This window comes from Mobula birostris, chromosome X (genome assembly GCF_030028105.1).
Source record: "Mobula birostris isolate sMobBir1 chromosome X, sMobBir1.hap1, whole genome shotgun sequence".
In the NCBI taxonomy this organism is placed as follows: domain Eukaryota; kingdom Metazoa; phylum Chordata; class Chondrichthyes; order Myliobatiformes; family Myliobatidae; genus Mobula; species Mobula birostris.
In genome coordinates this window covers 79,805,720-79,824,895 of record NC_092402.1, presented here as the reverse complement: position 1 = coordinate 79,824,895, position 19,176 = coordinate 79,805,720, and positions in this window count along the sequence as shown.

Sequence of the window (19,176 nt, the reverse complement as noted above, 5' to 3'; positions counted from 1 at the left end):
CTTTTGGACTACCTCCAGTGTTACTATATTTTTAGGTAAGGGACTAAAACTGTGCGCAACATTACAGGTGAGGCCTCACCAACACATTTTATAATTGCAACCCCTCTCTATTTTTAAACTCCAACACTTTGCAATGAAGGTCAAAATGCCATTTGCCTTTTTCCACTGCTATTGGACTTACCTGCAAGCTTTTACGTGATTCATGCACTGAAACACCTGGATCCCTCAATAGCTTTGTTAAAACTGTAGGAGAGCTTGTCAAGATATTGACTCAGTCATAATAAGTAATAATATCCCATTAGTGACCTCTCCCATATAAAACAATAAAGACAGCTGTTACAAGAGAATATGGAAAATTGGCCAAAGGATTGGCAGATGGAAATTAATTCAGATAAATACAGAGTGGTGTGTTTTTGAGAAGTTGAACAAGGAAAGGATAAACAGGGTAAGTAACAAGGCCTTGGGAACTACAGACAGACCTAGGGTATCCTGAAGGTGGTGAAGAAATCATATGGATGCTTGCCTTCGTTGGATGGGGCATTGAATACAAGAGTTGAAACGTCACGTTACAACTGTTAAAGACATTGGTAAGACCATACCTGCAGTGTATATTTCTCGTTGCCAAACTACAAGAAGGATACTGTTAAGCCAGAGAGGGTGCAGAAAAGAATCTGGGACTGGAAAGTTATGAGGCGAGGCTGGATAGGCTGGGATTTTTCCCTGGATCAAAGGTGACTGAGAGGTGACATTTCAGAGGTTTATTAAATCGTGAATGACATAGACATAATAGATAATCACAGTCTTTTTCCCAGGGTAGGGAAGACAAAATCTAGTGGCTTTTAGTTTAAGGTGGGGAGATGGTGTAATGAAGTATTAAGGAGGATTTGTAAGTGAAGTATATGGAGGGTGCTAGATATATGGAATGAGCTGCCAGTGGATGTGATAGAGGTAGGTACAGTTACAATATTTTAAAGACATTTGGACTATTTCATGGGTGAGATTTAGGAGAAGTTTTGAGCAAAGTATTGAAGATTTGCTAAGTATATCACAGGAAAAGAATCTCAGGGTTGTATGTGGTGCATGTATAATCTGATAATAGATTTTACTTTGAAGCAGCATTGTATCAACCACTGTGAAATAAAAACCTTTCCCCTCAAATCCCCTTTAAAACTCCTTCGTCTCACTTTAAACCTGTGGCCTCCTATGTTTATACCCTACCATGGGAAAATAATTCTGACCATCTATTCTTTCTATACTCCTGTAATTTTTATACTGCTATCGTGTTGCCTTAGAGTCTCCTTCACTCCAGGGAAAACAAACCATCCTGTGAAACTTCTCCCCATAACTAGTCCTCCAATCCAGGTAACATCTTAGTGAATCTCCTCTGCACTTCACAGCCCAACCATACCCTTTGCATGTGTGGTGGCCAGAATGGCAGACGATACTCCAAGTGAGGTCGAACTGCTGTTTTGTGAAGTTGCAACATAACCTCCCAACTTTTATATTCTATGCTGTGATCTATGAAGACAAGTTGCTATTTTCAATCATCAGTGGACTTTAACACCAAGATCCCTTTGTTCATCTACCATTTACTGCTTATGACCATTTGGCTCATCGTTTTGCACCTATCGATATTAAATTTCATTGGCCAAAGCTCCTGCCAACTTTCTGAGCTATCTCCTACAGCAGCCTTAGACAATCCGCCTCACTATCCACTGCACTTCCAACTTTAGCATCAATTTTCTAGATTGCAAGATTCCCACCCTCCAGTAGAGGGAGCTGTACACAGGCTCAGTTGTCATAGATTCTGTCTTAATTAGATTTAAGAAATTGAGATCTATGAAATTCCTGTACAATTTTAGCATAACACTTCATAGTCAAAATTCTTCAACATACTGGAAGAACTCCAAATTTGACCAAAAAACCCAGCAGATGTTAATATCTTGACCTCACTCTGAAGTGTGCCTGTTGTACCATGTGTTTCCATCATTCTGCAGAATATTGTTTCTCTGGGCACCAAGATAGAGCTGGTGATGAAGCATACACAACTTTATGAATAACATACTAGAGGGAAGTGACACTTGCATTATGACAACTTCCTTAACCTCAGAATTTAACAGCAGCTCAACAATCTTCAGCAACTTCACTATGGGAAAAACAGTGGGATTGAGAGCAACACACAGAAAATGCTGGAGGAACTCAACAGGTCGGGCAGCATCCATTGAAATGAATAAACAGTTGATCGTTCAGGCCGAGACCCTTCTTCGGAGCTGAAAAGGAAGGTGGAATACGCCAGAATAAAAAGGTGTTGGAGGGAAAGGAGGATAACTAGAAAGTGATCGATGAAGCCAGGTGGATGGGAAAGGTAAAGTGTCACAACCACGGATTCAGCAGCGCAGTACATATGGCAATCGCGCTAGTGAATTTGCATGTGTCAGCCAATTGTTATTTAATCATGGTAGTATTTAACTCCATACTTGTCATCATAGTGCTTGTCAAGACTTGCTGTCACCTGGTGCGGATATGGCCTAAGTGTGGAGTGAGGGACACTGAGGCCGGTTGATACTTCACGTACTTAAATGCGAACAGTGTTAAAGGGAAAAGAAAACAATAAACACTAGGCCAAGCAGGACCGTTAACTAAAACTCTCAAATGGAAAACCAAGCCTACACTGCGGCGAAAAGAACAACCAAGAATAAAACGAATACCGCTAGTCTTCAGAGACAGTTGACTCGACAGCCCAATTTCTCAGGCAAGGCAGAATGCAGGCAGCGTAGCGTAGCTATGTGGCCAAGTCTCGACAAGCACTATGATGACAGTCATCAGGCTGCCATGATGGAATATGAGGTGTTGTTCCTCCAGACTGAGAGTGGCCTCATCATGGCAAAAATGGAGGCCATGGATTGACATGTTGGAGCGGGGATGAGGATAGGAATTAAAATGGTTGGCTACAGGGTAATTCCCCTCTAGTGGATGAAGCAGAGACGCAAAACAAAGCGGTCCCCAATTTACGTTGGGTCTCAGCAATGTAGAGGAGGCCGCAGTGGGAGAACGGGATATAATGGACGACGCCAACAGATTTCCAGGTGAAATGTTGCCTCACCTGGAAGGACTGATTGGGGCCCTGAATAGAGGTGTGGGAGGAGGTGAATGGGCAGGTGTAGTACTTCTGTCATTTGCAGAGATATGTGCCAGGAGGGAGATTAGTGAGGAGGGATGAATAAACAAGGGAATCATGGAGGGAGCGGAAAGTGGAGGGAGATAAAGATGTGTCTGGTGGTAGGATCCCATTGAACATAGTGAAAGTTGTGGAGAATGATGTGTTAGGTGCGGAGGCTCATGGGGTGGTAAGTGAGGAAAAGAGGAACTCTACCACTGTTAAGTCAGCAGAAAGACGGGGTAAGCGTGGATGTCCGTGAAATGGAGGAGATGTTAGTGAAGCCAGCATCAATGGTGGAGGACAGGACACCCCATTCTTTGAAGAAGGAAGACACCTCTGATGTCCTGGAAAGGAAAGCTGCATCTTGGGAACAGATGTGCCAGAGATGAAGGAACTGAGGAAAGGGAATAGCATTTTTGCAGGAGACAAAATGGGAAGAGGTATAGTCAGGTGAGCTGTGGGAATCAGTAGACTTCTAGCAGACCTCCAGCTTCCTGGATAACCACATCTGTACCAGATGGACTGAGCTGCAGCTCCTCGGAGAACGTGTTAAGGAATTGGAGCTCCAGCTCGATGACCTTTGGCTCATGCAGGAGATTGACAAAATGGTAAATAGAAGCTATAGGGAGGTGGTCACACCTAGTTTGCTGGAGGCAGGTAACTGGGTGACTGTCAGGAGGAAGATGGGAAATGGTTAGCCAGTACAGATTACCCCTGTGGCCATCCACCTTTATAATAAGTATACTACTTTGGATACTGTTGAGGGAACAACCTAACAAGGAGAGCTGCATCGATTGGGTCTCTGGCACTGTGGCTCAGAAGAGAATAGAGGTGAAGAGGACTGCAGTAGTGATAGGAGATTCCATAATCAGAGGAATAGAGATGAGATTCTGGGGATGTGATAGAGACACCTGGATAGTGTGTTGCCTCTCAGGTGCCGGGGTCAAGAATGTCTCAGTTTGGGTCTACGACATTCTAAAGGGGGAGGTGGAGTCTTGGTACATCTTGGCATCATCGGTAAGAAAGGTAAGGAGGTGTTAAAGAGAGATTTTCGCGTGCTATGTAGCTGAAAACAAGACACCCAGGGTTTTAATCTCTGGATTGCTGTCCATGCCACACGACAGTGAGGGCAAGAATAGGATGATATGGCAGATGAATGCGTGGTTGAGGAACTGCTGCAGGACACCAGGTTTCATATTTATGGATCATTGGGATCTCTTCTGGGGACATTACGACCTGGACCAAAGGGATGGGTTATATTGGAACTCGAGGAGGATCAATATCCTTACGGGTAAGTTTGCTGGAACTGTTTGGGAGGGTTTAAACTAATTTGACTGGAGTGATAGAGCTGAGGATGGTGTAGTTGGTTTACAAACAGAAGCAGTGTGCAGTGAGACTGCTAGCTAGAAGAGGCTGATGATGGGGCAAAAATGCAGTCAACAAGATGAATGCAAAGTAAAAGGGGGACAAGATCGAAAAGGGTGAATGCAGACTTGAGGTGTTATACCTTAATGTGCACAGTATACAGAATAAGGTAGATGACTTTGTAGCACAGTTACAGATTGGCATGTGTGATGTTGTGGACATCACTGAATCGTGGCTCGAAGAAGATTGTAGCTGGGAGCTTAATGTCCAAGGATACACATTGTACCAAAAGGAGAGGTAGGTGTTATCTGTCAAGTAGGGTGCCGTGCACAATCCTGATTTCATGGAGACAGACGTGAGAGCGCAGAGGAACATCTGGTGAAACTTCTGAAATGCCTGTTTCGCTGCCGCTGCTACTGTGTGGTCCTGAATCTCAGGAGGGGAAGGCCCGGGTCCTTGGCTTTGCTTGTTGCTCGGCGGCCGGGGCGGGGTCGAAGCGCTCGGCAGAGGTGGTGCTTGGTGCTCGGTGTCGGAGGGCTGGTCGGAGGCTCAAAGTTTTTGGACGGACTCAGAGTCGGCTGTGGCCGTGTGCTTCCAGGGTGCTGCATTGGGAAGTTTGCGGCACTGGAAGTTCATGGCAGGGAGAGTTTCTCCCTTCTACCGTCTGCTTGAGATGAAAGGCTATCGGGACTTTGAGACTTTTTTTACCGTGCCCATGGTCAGCTCTTTATCAAACTATGGTATTGCTTTGCACTGTTGTAACTATATGTTATAATTATGTGGTTTTGTCAGTTTTAGTCTTGGTTAGTCCTGTGTTTCTGTGATATCATACTGGAGGAACACTGTACCATTTTTTAACGCATGTATGCATTTCTAAATGACAATAAATGAGGACTGAGTGTCCTCATAATCTAATCTAATCTAATGTAATCTAATCCCAAGAGGGGTATTTCTAGAATGCCTACAAGATGGCTTTTTAAAGCAGGTTATTATCTTAGTGGATTGGGTGTTTTCAATGAACTGGAAATGATTAGAGAGCTTTAAGGAGACAGTGATCATAATATGATAGACTTCACCCTGCAACTTGAGAAGCAGAAGTTAAAGTCAGATGTATCGTTATTACAGTGCAGTAAAGAGAACTACAGAGGCATGAGAGAGGAACAGGCAAAAGTTAATTGGAAGGGAACACTAGCTGGGAAGACAGCAGAACAACAATGGGTGGATATTCTGGGAGCAATTTGGAAGGTACAGGATATATATATCTCAAAGCAGAAGAAGTATCCCAAAGGCAGGATGACGCAACTGTAGTTGACAAGAAAAGTCAAAGCCAACATAAAAGCCAAATAGAGGGCATGTAATAGAGCAAAATTTGTGGGAAGTTAAGAGGATTGGGAAGCTTTTAAAAACCAACAGAAGGCAACTAAAAATTATTAAGAAGGAAAACATCGAATACAAAGGGAAGCTAACTTTTATACGGGGTCGAAGAACCGTTATACAGTGAGTTACAGTGAGCTTGAGAAACGAGATCAGTGAACAAGGAAAATCATTGTGAGTTATGTTTGGTAAGCGTTCGTGGGGAATGTTGAATGTTTGACCGTGAGCCACTGTGCGTCTCGGGGGTGGGAAGTTGTACAAGACCAGTAAGACAACACGGGTGAAGACGAGGGGCCCGCCCTGCCGGTGACCAGCCCTGTGCTCCTGGAGAGGAGCAAGACAGCAGATGGAGGACAGGGTCTGAGACCCGCAGGGAGTCCACTGAATAGTCAAATTAAAAGACAACAGGGACTTCGAAGACTGAGATAAATTATGGCCAGAGAAAAGGGTAAAGAAATTGTATTGTGTTTGAAAACTAACTAAATTTGATTACAGGTTGACCTAAAACTAGCTGGTAAGAAATGGGCTGTAAGGAAAGTAAATGCGTAAATGCAACCGACGCTATGCCAAAGAGAAGAGACACGACCTCAAGGCCTGCCGATCCACCGACAAAGACTCCGATGAATAAGCAAACTGAGAAAAGGGTAAATAACATAGGTAGACTAAGCTACCTCAGGGTGAGCCCGTAGTGCCTCTGGACTCCCCGGTGGATAAGGTATGGCTAGAAACTGGAGATAGCGGGTACGTGATTACTTTTTCGAGTGATCAAGATGGATTGAGCCAGCGAGACAAAGTCTATGCTGGCTTTTTGGTTAAAGAAAATTCGTTACTGGAAAGGTGAGACCAAAGGAGGGGACGGGGACCAGAATTGGGATTTGGAATACATGATGTAAAGATTCAATAAAAGGGAGGAAGTGGCCAAAAGGCATCAGCCACAATAAACCTAAACCTCAGATGGAGGAGGAAAATACAAGAAATGGAAGTAGATCCTATTCACCCTGCCCCCTTTCTCCCTCTGTGGGACTCACTTCTAAAATCCTAGATAACGAGCTGCTGGAAAACCCTATTATGGAGAAGAAAAAATCTGCAGATGCTGGAAATCCGAGCAACACATACAAAATGCTGGAGAAACTCAGCAGGCCAGGCAGCATCTAGGAAAAGAGTACAGTCAACATTTCGGGCTGAAACCCTTCGGCAGGACTGGGGAAAAAAAAACCTAAGTAGATTTTAAAGGTGGGGGAGGGGAGAGAGAACCACAAGGTGATAGGTGAAACCAGGAGAAGGAGGGTTGAAGTAAAGAGCTGGTAAGTTGATTGGTGAAAGAGACAGAAAAGAGGGAGGAGCACCAGAGGGAGGTGATGGGCAGGCAAGGAGATAAGGTGAGAGAGGGAAAAGGGGATGGGCAATGGTGAAGGGGAGGGGGGCATTACCGGAAGTTTGAGAAATCAATGTTCATTCCATCAGATTGGAGGCTACCCGAACGGAATATAAGGTGTTGTTCCTCCAACCTAAGTGCAGCTTCATTGCGACGGTGGAGGAGGCCATGAATGGACAATTGGAATGGAAATGGAAAGTGGAATTAAAATGGGTGGCCAGTGGGAGATCCTGTTTTTTCTGGTGTAGGTGCTTGGCGAAGTGGTCTCCCAGTCTACTTCGGATCTCTCCGATATACAGGAGGCCACACCGGGAGCACCGGACATAGTACATGACCCCAACAGACTCACAGGTGAAGTGTCACCTCACCTGGAAGGACTGTTTAGGGCCCTGAATGATAGTGAGGGAGGAGGTGTACGGGCATGTGTAGCACTTGTTCCTCTTACAAGGATAAGTTCCAGGAGGGAGATCAGCGGGGAAGGACGAGTGGACAAAGGAGTCGCGTGGGGAGTGATTCCTGTAGAAAGTGGTGGGGGGATGGGGGAGGAGGGAAAGGTGTGCTTGGTGGTGGGATCCTGTTGGAGATGGCGGAAGTTACAGAGAATTATGTGCTGGATTTGGAGGCCGGTGGGGTGGCAGGTGAGGACAAGAGGAACCCTATCCCAGGTGGGGTGACGGGAGATTGGGATAAAACCAGACATGCATGAAATGGAAGAGATGCAGTTGAGGGCAGCGTTGATGGTAGAGGAAGGGAAGCCCCTTTCTTTGAAAAAGGAGGACATCTTCGTTCTAGATTGAAAAGCCTCATCCAGAGAGCAGGTGCAGCGAAGACGGAGGAACTGAGAGAAGGAAATGGCGTTTTTACAAGTAGCAGTGTGGGACGAGGTATAGTGCAGGTAGCTGTGAGAGTCCGTAGGTTTATAATAGACGTCGCTGGGCAAACTGTCTCCGGAGATAGAGACAGTGAGATCGAGAAAGGGTGGGGGAGGTGTCGGAAATGGACGAGGTAAATTTGAGGGCAGAGTGAAAGTTGGAGGCAAAGTGGATGAAGTCGACGAATTCAGCATGTGTGCAGGAAGCAGCACCAATGCAGCCATCGATGCAGCGAGGGAGAAGAGCGGGATGGTCACTAGTGTAGTCTTGGAACATAAGCTGTTCCACGTCGCTGACAAACAGGCAGGCATGGCTGGGACCCACGTGAGTGGCCACTGCTACCCTTTTTTTTTGAAGGAGCCAAAGGAGAAATTATTTAGAGTGAGAACAAGTTCCGCTAGGCAGAGGAGAGGGGTGGTGAAGAGGAATTGGTTAGGTCTTTGTGTCCAGGAAAATAATGGAGATCTTTGAGGCCTTCCCGCTGGAGGATGCAGGTGTATAGGGACTGGACGTCCATAGCAAAAATAAGATTATGGGGACCAAGAAACCTGAAATCATTGAAAAGGTTCAGAGCGTCTGAAGTGTCATGGATGTAAGTAGAAGGGACTGAACTAGGTGGGATAAAACAGAGTCGAGGTATGGAGATAGTCCTATCTGGCATGGTCGCCGCACAACATAGAGCCTAGCAGCTGCAACGACAAGTTCAATCCTTACAGTCCCATTCCAGGAACCAGTTTCCCTGAAGTGAACAGATTTCCCCATCCGGTGCTTCAAGTACAGGGTATCCTGCTCCCACGGAACGGGAACAGTCACCACCTCTTGGTGTGGGGATGCGAATGCAGTTACAGACGAGGAGAATACAGTCTATAGAACAGGTAGCAGAACCTAGCGATAGCCAGAGGGATAGTGAGCTATCTATTAGTGCAACCCATATGCAGTACCCTGAATAATGGCAGGAGATATACCAATCCTCAAACCCTGGACCCATGCAGGGGTTAGGAGTATGATTAGTGATGTCTCCAAACCCCATCAGGAAACCTATCGCGTTCCACAATTGGTTAGAACAAACTTCTGAAATGTTTAACCCTTTACCCCAATGATTTTTTTTTCAAGAATCGATAGATTCTGGCATTGTACCGGATGACTGGAAAATTGCAAATGTTACTCCACTATTTAAGGAGGGTTGGATGCAGCAGAAAGGAAACTATAGACCTGTTAGCCTGACATCAGTGGTTGGGAAGTTGTTGGAATCGATTGTTAGGGATGAGATTACGGAGTACCTGGAGGCACATGACAAGATAGGCCAAAGCCAGCATGGTTTCCTGAAAGGAAGATCCTGCCTGACTAACCTACTGCAATTTTCTGGGGAAATTACAAGCAGGGTAGTCAAAGGAGATGTAGTAGATGTGGTGTACTTGGAATTTCAGAAGGCCTTTGACAAGGTGCCACACATGAGGCTGCTTAGTAAGATAAGAGACCATGGAATTACAGGGGAGCTACTCGCGTGGGTGGAGCATAGGCTGGTCGGCAGAAAACAGAGAGTGGGAATAAAGATATCCTATTCTGGCTGGCTGCTGGTTACCAGTGGAGTTCCACAGGGGTCGGTGTTGGGACCGTTGCTTTTTACGATGCATGACAATGAATTGGACCATGGGATTCATGGATTTGTGGCTAAATTTGCCGATGATACAGAATAGGTGGAGGAGCGGGTAGTGTTGAGGAAACAGAGAGCCTGCAGAGAGACTTGAATAGTTTAGGGGAATGGGCAAAGCAGTGGCAAATGAAATATAATGTTGGAAAGTGTATGGTCATGCACTTTGGAAGAAATAAATGGGCAGACTATTATTTAGATGGAGAGAGAATTCAAAATGCAGAGATGCAAAGGGAATTGGGAGTACTTGTGCAGGATACCCTAAAGGTTAACCTCCAGGTTGAGTCGGTAGTGAAGAAGGCGAATACAATGTTGTAATTCATTTCTAGAGGTATAGAAAATAAGAGCAGGGATGTGATGTTGAGGCTCTATAAGGCACACATGAGACCACACTTGGAGTTTTGTGTGCAGTTTTGGGCTCCTTACTTTAGAAAGGATACGCTGACATTGGGGAGGGTTCAGAGAAGATTCACGAGAATGATTCCAGGAATGAAAGGGTTACCATATGAGGAACGTCTGGCAGCTCTTGGGCTGTATTCCCTGGAGTTCAGGAGGATGAGGGGGGATCGCATAGAAACATTCTGAATGTTAAAAGGCCTGAACAGATTAGATATGGCAAAGTTATTTCCTATGGTAGAGGAGTCTAGGACAAGAGGGCGTGACTTCAAGACTGAAGGACGTCCATTTACAACAGAGATGTGGAGAAATTACTTTAGTCAGAGGGTGGTAAATCTGTGGAATTTGCTGCCACGAGTGGCTGTGAAGGCCAAGTCATTGGGTGTATTTAAGGCAGAGATAGATACGTTCTGGATTAGCCAGGGCATCAAAGGGTATGGGGAGAAGGCAGGGGAGTGGGGATGACTGGAAGAATTGGATCGGCCCATGATTGAATGGCGGAGCAGACTCGAATGGCCTATTTCTGCTCCTGTATCTTATGGTCCTCTGATTCCCAAGGGGGTGTTTACCTGTCCTAAGGGGAAATAAAAGTCTCGGAGGCGTTCAAGATTCTTGTGGGGAGCATGCTGTAAGCGGCACCCAAACTTAAGACAGGAGACCTGACCGATCTTTATTAGATCAGGCACTTCGAAGAACAAAAGATGAGGCACTGGAACACAGGAAGAACCATAGCTCTGCAGGTGGTGAGCAATTCTCGTCACAAAGCGTCTGTAAGTCACATCCGTCGTCAATATCCGATAGGCATTTCCCGTTTGAGTTAGTTTTTTATTTTAATTTAGCCCAGTACCTACGTCATGATCTCTGAGTCTGAAGGCGGTGAGCCTTGAATTCTCATCCTGCTAAGAAACAGCAACTACAGAAAGTGCGTCAATACAATGTTAGATATCTGGAGTATAGTTTTATTCCGTTCCCATCAGATCAGCAATGTGTCTTATTTGTAACATTGTACTGTCTAATGAAGCCATGGAACCATCTAGATTGTGGAAACACTTCTGTCAAGGACACCCTGAAAATGCTACTTATAGTCTTACTCAGTTCCAGAAGATGAAAGAAGCATTTGAAAAGCATTGCATACTGGAGTCTTTTGCCAAGCAAGCTAAAAATTACCTTGATGGTGCTCTCATTGCTTCTAATAACATTTCCAAAAATGATAGCAAAGTGTGGAAAATATCACACAAAGTGTGAAAGATTAATAATGCTTGCTGCACCAGTACAGTATTTTAAAATCAATTCCTCCATGTAATAGCTTTAGCTCATCGAATTGATGAAATGAGTGAAGCCATTGAGTATCAACCACGCACTGAGCTAAAAAAAAAAGATATCAAGGGAGAATCAATCAATCTATGACGAGCTAAAAACGTATATTGAGGATAAAAGGATTCCAATTAGGTGTTGCGTGAATGAAGTCACTGCAGAAAAGTGCTGGTAGGTACAAAGCAGCTTCTTTACATACTGTCTATATGCCGTCCTTACACACCTGGAGAAAAAGGATGCTTATGTGAGAATGCTGTTCTTAGACTACAGTTAAACAATCAACACCATAATTCCCTCCAGGCTCGACAAGAAGCTCAGAGACCACGGCCTTCAGCTTGTGTAGCTGGATCCCAGACTTCCTGTCAGATCGCTGGCAGGAGGTAAGAGTGGGCTCCCTCACCTCTAATCCTCTGACTCTTAACACAGGAGCCCTTCAGGGCTGAGTAGTAAGTCCTCTCCTTTACTCCTTGTATACCCATGACTCTGTCGCCACCCACAGCTCCAATCTGCTAATTAAATTTGCTGATGACACTACATTGATTGGCCTTATCTCAAACAATAACGAGGTGGCCTACAGGGAAGAAGTCATCTCTCTGACACAGTGGTGTCAAGAAAACAACCTCTCCCTCAATGTCACAAAAACAAAGGAGCATTACAGGAGGAATGGAGACAGGCTAACCCCTGTTGACACAAATGGATCTGGGGTTGAGAGGGTAAACCGCTTTAATTTGCTCGGTATCCACATCACTGAAGATCTCACATGGTCTGTACACACCAACTGTGTGGTGAAAAAGCCACAACAGTGTCTCTTTCCCCTCAAACGGTTGAGAAAGTTTGGTATGGGCCCCCAAATCCTAAGAACTTTCTACAGGAGCACAATTGAGAGCATCCTGACTGTCTGCATCACTGCCTGGTATGGGAACTGTACCTCCCCTAATCGCAGGATTCTGCGGAGAGTGGTGTGGACAGCCCAGCGCATCTGTGTTGCGGACTTCCCATGATTCAGGACATTTACAAAGACAGATGTGTAAAAAGGGTCCGTAGGATCATTGGGGACCCGAGTCACCCCAGTCACCCCAGTCACAATCTATTCCAGCTGCTACCATCCGGGAAACGGTATCGCAGCATAAGAGCCAGGACCAACAGGCCCCGGAACAGTTTCTTCCACCAGGCCATCAGACTGATTAACTCACGCTGATATGAGTTTATTTCTATGTTACATTGACTGTTCTATTTATTATAAATTACTATGATTGCACATTTAGACGGAGAAGTAACGTAAATATTTTTACTACTTATGTATGTGAAGGATGTAAGTGTCACATACTCCGTGATGGGTTAAAGAACCAGCAGAAATGGAAAACACTTTAGAGTCCAGTATTGCTATTAACTAATGGTATTTATTAGTAACTACACAATACAGTAATAAAAATGCAGATAAATCAAACAGGTTAGCAATCATTATATATAAGTAAGTGTGGAATATATATGAAAACCAAGCTTCTTCAAGTCTAGGGGTAAATAGATACAGTCTTACGATGATGAGTAATGTTCAGTTCAGTTCGTGTTATTGAGTTGAGTAGTGATGGAGAGAGAGAGAGGGAGGGATTTGAGTCTTCAGGTGAGCTGGCGCCGTCGATCTTCTCGTTGTCCTCCGAAATCCTTTAAAAGTCACCGATTGTGACATCAACAAGGGGGACCGTTTTTCTGTGGTGGAGCTATCACCCAGGCAAAGGTTGGACACATGGACAACTCCCCTCTGGTCACTCCCTTTTCTCACTGCAAGAGCCACTGATCGATCCGCCTAATCGATCCTCCAAAAACCCACTCTTTCCGTGTGCACAACAAAGCTCATTCAGTGTCTAAATACATGTGCCCCAGATCTATCATCTGACCTACTATTTATCTCACCGTACTGAGTACCAACTGTCTCTCAAATAACTCCTCCTTTCTTTGTCTGTGTAAGAAATGTACAAGCAGGCAATGTCCTTGGGAAGTATAAACACACTCCAGAGAAACTATAACATTGATTGTCCATCAAATAACGCCGCCCTCGGTCACCATAGCAACTTACAAGCTGCTCGGTGCTCTCTCTCGCCAACTTAGCAGAAAAGTTAGTCAGTTCTTCCTCGTGCCTTAAGGTAACAGTTCAAAAGTTAGTCTTCGTCTCTCTCTCTCTCTCTCTCTCTCTCTCTTTCTTTCTCTCTCTCTTTTCAAAACAAGATGTCAGTGTCAAATACCTCTCTCTTTTCAAAAGCACAGTTCATAGAGGTAATTCAGGACTCTGTCACATAAGAAATAGTCAATTCAATATTCGACTAAACCAAGTACAGCAGGCATCATATGGAGATGCTTTTGATCGAAAGGTCTCCTAGCCCAACGTGAGGCTCGATATTTTATGTGCCAAACAGCAAAGGACAATTCCATACTTACAATGTATGGACAATGCTTTCTTTGAAACTACATACAACCTTCACACCTCCTGATTCGCATCCACACCACAGACATCCAAATGAATTTTAATCAGCACTGACTGGTCTAGGATTAATTCCTTTAGCAACCCATTATTCAGAGCTGCACTTCAAATATTATCCACAATACATATTCAGATGTGAAGACTGGTAGCCAAAGTCAATTGCTAAATGTATATGCCCTAAACCCAGAAATCACTAACATTAGGAACATGATTTCTTGTACAACAGATGGTGCACGATATATGACAGGTCGCCATGCTAGTTTAGTGGCATTTATGAAAAAAGAAATTTCTAGTCTGTTTGCAATCCATTGTGTATTTCATCGTCAACCTCTGGCAGCCAAAGACATCAGCCAGCACCCTTTTTCAAGCATGACTCTTGTAATATTTGCTATCAACAAAACTAAAGCTCATTCATTAAATAGCAGAATATTTCACCAGTTATGCCAAGATAATGATGAAGAGTTTGAACTCTTGCTTCTTTACACTGGAGTGTGTTGGCTGCTGCTTAAAACGTTTCTTTGACCTTTCTGACGAAACAAGATTGAACTTCTGTGTGGAGATGTAGCATACTTAGCCTAAATGTTAAAAATGAACATTCTAAATATTAAAATGCAGAGTGAGAATTTCAATTTAATTCAGGCAAAAAGTGCAGTGTCTACTTTCATCGGAATATTGGAAATATATAAGCAAAACATCTGGGAAAGAATGTTCTCACAGTTTCCCTGCGTGGAAAGTATGACACTCTCTTTCACAGATGCTGATTTGCAAGAGTACCGTTTATACCTGCAGTCACTGAAGAAGGATTTTCAGAATCGATTCCAGTATGCAGACAGACGTGTCTAAAACAGGCCAAAGAGACAACCCCAGCCAAGCAGCATGGTGATTTTGGGGCGCTCGCGAGATGCTAACAGAGAAAGGTGAACCCGTAACTGATTTCCTTTCTCTGTTTAAAGATGCGTGGGAAAAGAGTGCTGGAATACAATTAGAGTAGAGCAGACCCTTAGTGGTGCAAAACCTTTTAAAGTTATTTTGCGACCCAAAGTAACACACTCATTCAAATTGACGACGGATATAAGAAGAAGCCAAGACTCCTGACGTTATAATACGTGTTTAAAGGGCCAAATATTTTTAGCCCTGGAGGGATAGCAGCCGAAAAAACAGATGGAGGGACACCCATCGCCGATAAGTTACTTCCTGAAAGGAGACCTCTCCGTACCTCATGTACCCTTGGGAATAAAACTCTCTCCCCAAGACTAAAGATCTGGGTCCGGTGATGAAACGGTTAAGAGAGCAAATTCCGGGCGCCCTTCCGATTGGCGTCAACTATTAGGACCCAATACTGGGGTGATAGTGACAAATCCTCTTACGGCTTTCTCTTTAAGGATCCCTTGTATCATTAGACGGGAAAGCCCACCCACGTCTCCTCAGTGTAGCCCTCCACTTCGACTGAAAGAGTTGGAACCATGTTTGTGGGCATTGCCAATCCCAATACCGAGCTGGCTGGAAGAATGGCGGTTCGTGCAAGATTTACAGGCTGTCAGCCAAATAGTACAGCCCATTTTCCCGGTTGTACCGGACGCAAATGTCATTTTTTCCCCTCTAAAACATCTAAATCTCGATGCTACACGGTGATTGACCTCTGCTCCGCCTTCTTCTCCGTCCCCTCTGCACGAGAACAGACAATATACGTTTGCCTTCATGTATAATAGACAACAATATACCTGCACAAGGTTGTCTCAGGGCGATGCTGAGAGCCCAGCGGTATATGCAGCTGTTGTATGAGACGACTTGAATACATTACTGTTCCCAGGCACTAGTGTCATTTTACAATATTCTGATGATCTGCTGTTAGCCTCTTGGACACTGGCGGATTGCCAGGAAGACTCTGTAACGCTGTTAAACCACCTGGCAGTCTATGGACACCGAGCCTCATTATCTAACTTACAGTTCTACCAAACAATTGTTACCTATTTAGGCTATGCAGACAAGTGCAGACAAGTGGGAGGTATTGCACGTTGGAAGGACAATCCAAGGTAGAACATACAGGGTTAATGGTAAGGCACTGAGGAGTGCAGTGGAACAGAGGGATCTGGGAATACAGATACAAAATTTCCTAAAAGTGGCGTCACAGGTAGATAGGGTCGTAAAGAGAGCTTTTGGGGCATTGGCCTTTATTAATCAAAGTATTGAGTATAAGAGCTGGAATGTTATGATGAGGTTGTATAAGGCATTGGTGAGGCCGAATCTGGAGTATTGTTTTCAGTTTTGGTCACCAAATTACAGGAAGGATATAAATAAGGTTGAAAGAGTGCAGAGAAGGTTTACAAGGATGTTGCCGGGACTTGAGAAACTCAGTTACAGAGAAAGGTTGAATAGGTTAGGACTTTATTCCCTGGAGCATAGAAGAATGAGGGGAGATTTGATAGAGGTATATAAAATTATGATGGGTATAGATAGAGTGAATGCAAGCAGGCTTTTTCCACTGAGGCAAGGGGAGAAAAAAACCGGAGGACATGGGTTAAGGGTGAGGGAAAAGTTTAAAGGGAACATTAGGGGGGGCTTCTTCACACAGAGAGTGGTGGGAGTATGGAATGAGCTGCCAGACGAGGTGGTAAATGCGCGTTCTTTTTTAACATTTAAGAATAAATTGGACAGATACATGGATGGGAGGTGTATGGAGGGTTATGGTCCGTGCGCAGGTCAGTGGGACTAGGCAGAGAATGGTTCGGCACAGCCAAGAAGGGCCAAAAAGCCTGTTTCTGTGCTGTAGTTTCTATGGTTTCTATGGTTTCTATGTTCTGCAGATCCAATGATACCCGGAAATGGAACAGGCATATCAGGCTCTGAAGAAGGAACTGTTCCATGCCTTGGGCATTCCTGACTATTTTAAATCCTTCCAGTTATATACATCGCCGCAGACGCATCGATGCCGTCTGGAGCTGTGCTCCTGGTAGGGTCACCCATGGCTGTAAGGTCGAGGGTGCGGTCCCTGACAAAGAACAATCCAACGGTGGAACAGGCGGACGAAGTTACTTCGAACTCAACGGCTGTGAAGGCGGATGAAGGCTGCAACAAATCCATCAGCTCCAATCGTCGTGGTTTCCATGCCATTGGAATAAGTTGGTTGATTTGTGAAGTATCGTGTGCTTCTTGGAGTGCAACATCAAGTACACATTAAACAAATAGATGCAAAGGCGCCTTCGCTCTGTGGGCCACTTCTTCACGTCTTTCGGCGATCAGGGGAGGGCGACGGGAGCAGGCAATGTGATGGTTGGAAGCTCCTAGTCAGGAACCGGCACGAAAGTAGTGAATACTTGATTCAGTCGCTCAACTTTTGGACAGAAGCAGAAAAGTTATTCGGTAGCAGTATTCACGTCTGAGCAGCCCTATTTGGGATCCACTCTGCTCACCCTGAACTGGGAGCGGGCTAGAAAAGGTGCCCTAAAAATAGTCTGCTTCACCTCATCCTGTCTGGAAAGCCGCGTCTAGAGGGATCACCATCATGCAGTCAAAAAACATTGAGAAGTGAAACTATGAAATTTTGGAACCTGAAATATACGCACTCTGATGGATAACCCAAAGGCAGACCGACCAGAGAAGAGAACTGCCTTTGTTGCCCAGGAACTCCAAAATTTCAACTTTGACATTGTTGCTCTGAGTGAGACCCGCAGAGCTGGAGGAGGGCAATTAAAGGAAGAGCAAGGTCAATACACCTTGTTCTGGAAAGGACTTGATCCTGAACAACCGAGGATCCGTGGAGTAGATTTTGCCATCCGAAACAGCCTACTTCAGAAGCTGACAGAGCAGCCACTGGGAATCAATGAACATCTCATGACTCTGCGAATCCAGCTTGTCAAGAACCAACACGCCACCATCTTCAGCGGCTATGCCCCAACTCTGGGCGTTGAAGATGAAGTAAAGATGAACTTCTACGCCCAAATTGACGACGTCCTTTTCTCTGTTCCCAACAACGACAAGATCATTCTCTTGGGAGACTTCAATGCCAGAGTCGGGAAAGATCATAGCCTCTGGACTGGAATAATAAGCAAGGAAGGAGCTGGCAAGGTCAACGCCAATGGAACACTCCTCCTCACCAAGTGTGCTGAACACAACCTGGTGATTACAAACACCCTATTTCGCCAGTAAAACAGGCACAAGGTCTCCTGGCAGCATCCATGCTCCAAACACTGGCACCTCATCGACTACATCATCGTACGATCTCGGGACCAACAAGTTGTACTGATAACAAGAGCTGTTACTGGTGCCGACAAGTGCTGGACAGACCATCGACTCATCTCGTCCACCATGAGAATGAAGATTTGGCCCAAAAGGAAACACCAAAATCAGAACACTATTAAGAAATTCAATGTTGACATCCTTCAAGGCATCAACCATGTACAGAAGTTCCAACAAAATATTGAAGAACAACTGCCTCAACAAATCCCACCATCTGTAGAAGAACACTGGAATCAATTGAAGAACGCTATCATCACCTCCTGCAAAGAAACAATGATGAAAAAATATCAGGATTGGTTCAAAGATAGTGACAAACTACTCCAATAACTCATCGACGAAAAGAGAAAAGCTTTCATCTGCTTACAAAATGACCAACAATTGGCTACCAAAAGGAAACACTATCAGGAATGCAAGGCTGCAGTCCAGAAGAGCACCAGAAACCTGAAAAACCAATGGTGGAGGAAGAAATCTCAGGAAATCGAACAACTGGCAGACGCCAAAGACACTCGAGGATTTTTCAATGCAACTAAGGCTATTTTTGGCCCATCCACTCACGGTCAAGCCCCTCTCAAAAGCAAAGATAGTTCAACCATCCTGAAGAGCAATGCTGACATCAATTCTAGATGGAGGGAGCACTTTGAAGATCTTCTAAATCAAACCGTCTCATTTGACAGGAATGTGATTAACAACATTCCAAAACAGCCCGTTGACGACTCCCTAAGCAAAATACCAACACTTGAAGAAGTCAAGGAAGCCATCAAAACCTTGAAAAACAACAAGGCCGCTGTACTCGATGGAATACCCGCCGAGGTCTACAAAATTGGAGGTAACCCGCTTCATTATCAACTGCATCAACTTCTCATCAAGATCTGGATAAATGAAGACGTACCAGCAGACCTTAGAGACTCAGCAATCATTACCATCTACAAAAGGAAAGGTAATCGATCTGAATACGGA